The sequence below is a fragment of the Eubalaena glacialis genome, chromosome 12, assembly GCF_028564815.1.
Source record: "Eubalaena glacialis isolate mEubGla1 chromosome 12, mEubGla1.1.hap2.+ XY, whole genome shotgun sequence".
Taxonomy (NCBI): Eukaryota; Metazoa; Chordata; class Mammalia; order Artiodactyla; family Balaenidae; genus Eubalaena; species Eubalaena glacialis.
The window spans coordinates 68,968,413-68,974,975 of record NC_083727.1 but is presented as its reverse complement, the minus strand read 5'-3'; positions in this window follow the sequence as shown (position 1 = coordinate 68,974,975).

The following is a 6,563-nucleotide window of genomic DNA, read 5'->3' as shown; positions in this document are numbered from 1 at the left end:
GCTTAGAATATGCGTTTATTTTTTGAGCTGTTTCATAAAATACCATTTGACTTACATATTTACAATGAAAGAAAATGGTACTTGTTTGATTTGCAAAATTTATACTGATAATGGGATACTTGAATCAAAGCAAATATAATTGATGTTAAAATATTAGATGGAGACTTTGGAATCTCAAGCTTGCTTGAAGTTATGGCAGCATATGTATTTTTACTTTAAAATTCAAACTTCTACTCAATAGTGTATCTATAAAGTCTATTCCAGTAAGAAATTCTAGAACACAATTTTCCCCATATAGTTTTTCATTATATTATACAAGGCCAAAGTTTATGCCAAATAATACAAAGGAAAAAGTAATTGGTAATGAGTAATTGGTCAATATTTAGACATGTGAAAAAGTAAAGGTGTTCAGAGGCTATATATGTTCCTATAAGGTAGTATAGATGAGAAAGGTGCTACCATCCTGAGGAAGAAATAAATGAGCCTTAAGTCTCAACTTCTTATATCATTTGGTTCACACAAGAAGGGAGGACACTTACCTAACCTTACTTAGAATCACTATTGACTTAATAAGCAATGCCAGGATGGCATGATGACTTGTTATAGCCACCTCAAAATCTGAGAATTTCTAATAGATGTGGTCACTATACAGCTTGTCAACACCCCAACCAACCATTTTTCTTGGCACTAACTGTAACATGCTTTGTTCTTAAATGAATTTAGAGAAAGTTAACTTCATTTACATATAGGTATATATAGATGGATTTTTAAAAAGCACTTAGAGAAACTAAGATACAAGTGCACTCTCGACCTTGTAGAAGATAAGACTTTTTTTTAGCTAAGAGAAGTGTTAACTGGTAAAGAGGATGGTTAAATTTTTTAAAGGATGATGTAAGGAAATAGGTTGTATTATAAAGTAATAGATTTTATAGTTTGAAGAGTGGTTGAAAGAGACTACAGATGATACATTTAGTGAGAAGGTGTTAAATTTAAAAGTTGAATAGTTTTGGTGTTAAAGTAAAACATTTAGCAGCATGTCTTAGTCCCTTTGGGCTGCTATAACAATACTAGACACTAAGCTTATAAACAAATTTATTTCTCAGTTCTGTAGGCTGGCAAGTCCAAGATCAAGGCATCAGTGGATTTGGTGTCTAGTGAGATCCCAGTTTTAGAGGTTCATAGATGGTGTCCTTTTGCTGTGTACGCACATGGCAGAAGGGGTGAGGGAGCTTTCTGGGGCTCCTTTTATAAGGGTTCCTGCCCTCATGTCGTAATCACTTCCCCAAGTCTCTACCTCCTAGTACTGTCACCTCGGGGGTTGGGTTTCAACATAGGCATTCAGATCATAGTGCAGCCCAATTATTCAGCCATTATTTTTCTCCTATTGGAGTGTCTTGAAACATCTCCTCCAATGTTCCTGTAATTTGTGTTGTTTTGTGGGTGTATAGAGCACACTTTGTGTTGGCAGTTACCAGCTCCAGGCCTAAACTTTAACTAACGGTCTGGTTAAAAAATTACCATTGCAAAGGGGTAAAAGGTTTGTAACTGTAGTATGTGAGTGGAAAAAATTGTTCCATGCAGTGGCACTTCCCTATAAAACAAATACCAGTATGTGGTTTAGTATTTTATACTGAAGTTGCTTTTAGGTGAATTTGTAGAATTTGATACTGAGTTTATTCAGCTCATACCACTGACGTAGTGAGACTAGAAAGCTGCTTTTATTTGCATTAATCTTGGTGCTAAGTAATTAGTGTCCTTGTAGGAAGATAAAGGGAAAGGAAGGTAATAAAAGACCACATTACAATATTAACAGATTGACAGGAGCAATTCTTTTCAAACTTGAAGGTGGTTTATAAGTTAAAATACAAATTTTAGGGTGGTTTCTAAATTTAAAGACTAGAATGTGTTAGGCAAGTAATCTACATTTTACCAGGACAAGCATTCAGGTTTTTAGGCAGTACTATGTAATTACCCCTTTCCTTCACAGATTTTAATACAAAGCTAGTACGAATGTGGGACTTGAATGGGATCCAGTCATGCTACACTTGGGGAAAACCATTTGCATTTCTTTTGCGTAGTACATGATTTTAAACTATCTCAAAACTCCCACAGTATTTGCTTTTGTCTATATCTGCCTTCTTTAAAAGCCCTGACTCAACTTTCGGTGTTGAGAAGGAACAAAACCCAGGTCCCAGGCCCGTGCTTCTGCCCCTCAGCACTAGGGCCCAGGATGGACCTGGGAAGGAGGGCATGGTGGGCACCCACCCAAGCCAGAGAAGTTAGGATTATGAGGAGCTGTGGGTGTGGTGGGTAAGCTAGACTCCAGTGCCTTGTCCCTCACCTCCCAGCATGTCCTCAAGTAAAAGCATTTAGATGTCAGGGGAAGGTTAGGGCTGTCATAGCTCAAAGCCACCGACCTCTGCCCTATTCCTGGTTTCTTCCAGAAACGGTGCTTGGGGAGAGAACCATAATTATTAAATGGTTTGAGATTACCAAAAAACGCAGGGCATGTGTTTGTGTGTGGGAGACTGGTTTTGTGATTAAGGAGGACTTCAAGAGGTGGTATAAAGAAAGGCAGCTAAATTTTGAGTGGGGATATTAAGCGATCAGTTACAGAAAAGGGAAAGGGTTTGAGGATGCAAAGGAACTTCTATTTGATACTGGCATTTTGTATGAGTCTTCATTCTGGCGCACATAAATGCAAATATCTTCCTTACAAATAGATGGGAAATCTCATTTTAGGAGTTAAGGCCATAGTTCAAAATTCCCCCAATTGGTAGTCACCAATTTTAGCTTTTTTTTTTAAAATAAATTTATTTATTTTATATATTTTTATTTTTTGGCTGTGTTGGGTCTTCGTTGCTGCATGCGGGCTTTCTCTAGTTGCGGTGAGCGCGGGCTTCTCTTTGCAGTGGCTTCTCTTGTTGCGGAGCACGGGCTCTAGGCATGCGGGCTTCCGTAGTTGTGGCACGTGGGCTCAGTAGTTGTGACAGGCACTAGAGCGCAGGCTCCGTAGTTGTGGTGCACGGGCTTAGTTGCTCCGTGGCATGTGGGATCTTCCCGGACCAGGGCTCGAACCCGTGTCCCCTGCATTGGCAGGCGGATTCTTAACCACTGCACCACCAGGGAAGCCCAATTTTAGCTTTTTTAAATAACTTGTTGTAAATATTACTACTAATGGGTTGGCCTAGGTGAGTTCTGACATCTCCCAAATCAGTCTTATGATTCCAGCAAACAGCTCATTTATGCACGTTTGATAACACGTTTCTGCATATTATAAAAATCCTAACAATGAAACTAATATAGAGTCCCTGTCTTGGATAAAACTGCCTCAACCACCCCTCCCCTCCTTGTTCGAAATATCTGTTCTTTTGTGTCATTTTTGAGCAGCATGTCTACAATTTAGTGTGGCGGGGGATTAAGTGTGAAGTATGTTCAGGAGATAGTTGACCCCTGAACAACACAGGTTCAAACTGAGCAGGTCCGCTTACACACAGATTTTTAAAAAATAGTAAATACTACAATACATGATCCACAGTTGGTTGAATCGGAGGATGTGGAACCTTGGATATGGAGGAATCACGGACACAGAGGTCAGACTATAATTTATATGCATATTTTCAACCGCAAGGGGTTGGTGCACCCAACCCCTGAGTTGTTCAGGGGTCAGCTGTCCAAGGATAATTGGCAGAGCTAAAAGTTAACAGCGTAGGTGGGTGAGGAAGAAATGATGGCCATAACTGAAATACAAGCTTACCCTACAAGAAACGTTTTTAGAGGAGGTAAAAACAAAAGTCAAGTCATTGTCTCTTCCAGCAGGTGGCAACTAATGCTGGTGAGTAGGGATTGTATAGTTGGGAATCGGGACACCTATTAGAAGTAGCATTGAGTGGGGCCTTAAAATATTCAGTTGTATCTGACATGCAAAGAAGAATTGAATACATTGTCAGAGATAAAAGTTTTAGCAGTGTTATGAAAAGATGTGGAATACCCAGTAGCTTAAGAGAAGTGCAGGGAAGGAAGATTCACTGTCTTGAATGGTGTATTGGGGTAGTAACATGAAGGGCTTTGAATGTCATGCTGAAGAGTTTCAACTTTATTCTATAAGCACGGCAGAGTCACCAAAGGCTTATGAGCAAGGTAATGAGATTCCTGCTTCAAAAAGAAAACTGGTGGAAATAGAACAGTTTGGAAGGGGAAAGCTTGAGACATGAAAGCCACTTGAGGATATTTCAGTGGTTTAAAAAAGAGCCTTAAAGGACATTATCAGAGGGTATACAGGGGTATGGACTTACTTGGGAGATATTTTGGAGATAGAATTCAGAATTCAGCAACCGAATGAAGGGTAAGAAAATAAATTTTAAACTGAGCAATCAGGAAGATAAAACCAGCAATTAGAGAACTCTGGAGGGGGTTGAAATTATAGAGGAAGATAATTTTGATTTGCATGTTGAACTTCGAGATGCATGTAGGATATCCACGTGGAAACACACAGCAAGTAGAAGATAGGTCAGGCCGAGAGGTACAGCTTTGGTAATAGTGCACGGAAGCACTAATTACAACATGAATATAGAACTGAAATATTCTTCTGTCTTCCTATATTCTTTTTTCCCTCACTGGGTTTAACACCTTTACCAGTACTCTTGACCTCATCCTTTCTGCCTCCTATGGACCCTAAACTTCATCTGTGATAGTAAATTAGTTGTTGAACTGCAAGTATTTCCTCTGAAAGTGTTAAATGGTGGTTAGTTATTACTGACCTGTAAAAGTCTGTGTTAGTGGACGGTTCTAATGTTAAGTTCTGGATTCAGACAGCAGGGGCCCAGCTGCTGAAAAGGAGGAACAAAGTTTCCTTCCCTTAGTCCAAGTTTTGACACTGGGTAAAACTGATCTTTTAACATTCTATATCTTTTTGTAAATCTCCCCCCTTCTAATGACCATCCCATCATATTGCTGAATACATTATCCTTTATTTAGAGAATGGAAGGCCCCCAAATCCCATGCACTCTATGCAGTTGAAATCTGCTTCAGGTTGAGGGAATCAAACATATGTACTTATACTTGGGTATGAAAGGCTGAGAGTCTCATCATCTTCCTCTATATACTTAAAATTTTGAAGGACATTGCAGAATGAAAACACTTAAAAATCACAAGCCTGTTCTTTCAGCCCTGAGCTATCCATAAATCTTTCAAAGACTCCCAAATACAAGTCTCCAAATGGGAAAAGTGTGTCTGTGCTGAGATGAGATGGTGTAGGAAGCAGGATTGTTGTAGGCACAAATCGTGTAGTTCAGGAGCTAACTTGTTTTTGTATCTGAAAGGAAATTTGAGAGTACATTTTATACAGTGCTATTTATAAAAACTCATAAAAATTAATCTTTGAAAGAAACTTTCTTGAAAATTTTAGATAGGATTCTCTGAAGGTGTGGGGTGGATAAAGTTCTAAGATTAGGGATGATCTATTTTATGGTTGAACTAAACCCTTTTTCTTTATATCTCTTGGATTAGATTGTCTTGAATTAATCTGACAGTTTTCGGATTAAGTTACTTTTCATATCCTTTGCAATTCTCTTGTAGTTCTAAATTAAATATGCTAAAATGTATGAGTAATATTCCTAACACCCAGGAATTGTATTTGCCAAACTTAAACTTGTGAACTACAATTTAAGACTTAAAGAAGGTGTTACATTTACTGTGGGTTCACTGTCAAGATCTTAGAATTCATTTTCTAAAGCAGAGTTTAGAGTAATGTTTCCTTAGTGTAGAACTGGCGACACAAATTTAAAGTTCCCTCTGTTAGAGGAATAGTTTATCATAGATGATGTGGCATTAATTAGTCTCTGAATTAAGTAATGGTAGGAAGGGGAAAAACGGGAGAATTGGCAGAAAGCAACCTACATGGATAATCATGGAAAATCAGATGCACATTTGTCAAAGGAGGCTACAGGTTCTATTCAAGCTCTATTTAATTAGAAGAGATCATGTATCTTGCATGTATAATAGCTTAAAAGACAAAATGACATTCTTAAACAATAACGTTGAAAACACTTCATTTCTCTAGTCATTCATACAATGATAACTTTTATGTATGTGTAAGGAAGGATCCAGGAAAGTTAAATAATTTTTCCCAGTCTACTACGTAAAGTGGCAGGAAAATGTGGTATTTTATATATGATTGTAAAGATAACAGATACTAATCAGACTCCTCCAAAACTGGTCATATATGTATAGCTACTCCTAAATTATTACAGATAGTTCCATTGTTCTAAGATTAGAGATTAACCTGATTAGTTGTCAAAACGGAATTACAAATGTGTTCTTAAGAGTCTAGAATCTTGAGGAGGGGATGGCAGGTAGAAGACATTTTGATGACTTTTATTTCCAACATGGAAATGTTTGATTTAACTGAACTCAAAACTGCCTTCTAACAGTTAAGACCTTTAAACAGGAAGATCTTTATTATTTCACTCTATTTGGCAACATGGAATCAGAGGGCTTTGGTTCTTCCTACCAAAACCTTGGCGAGATCTACAATTTGGGGGATCTTCTTGCTATAATAAGGG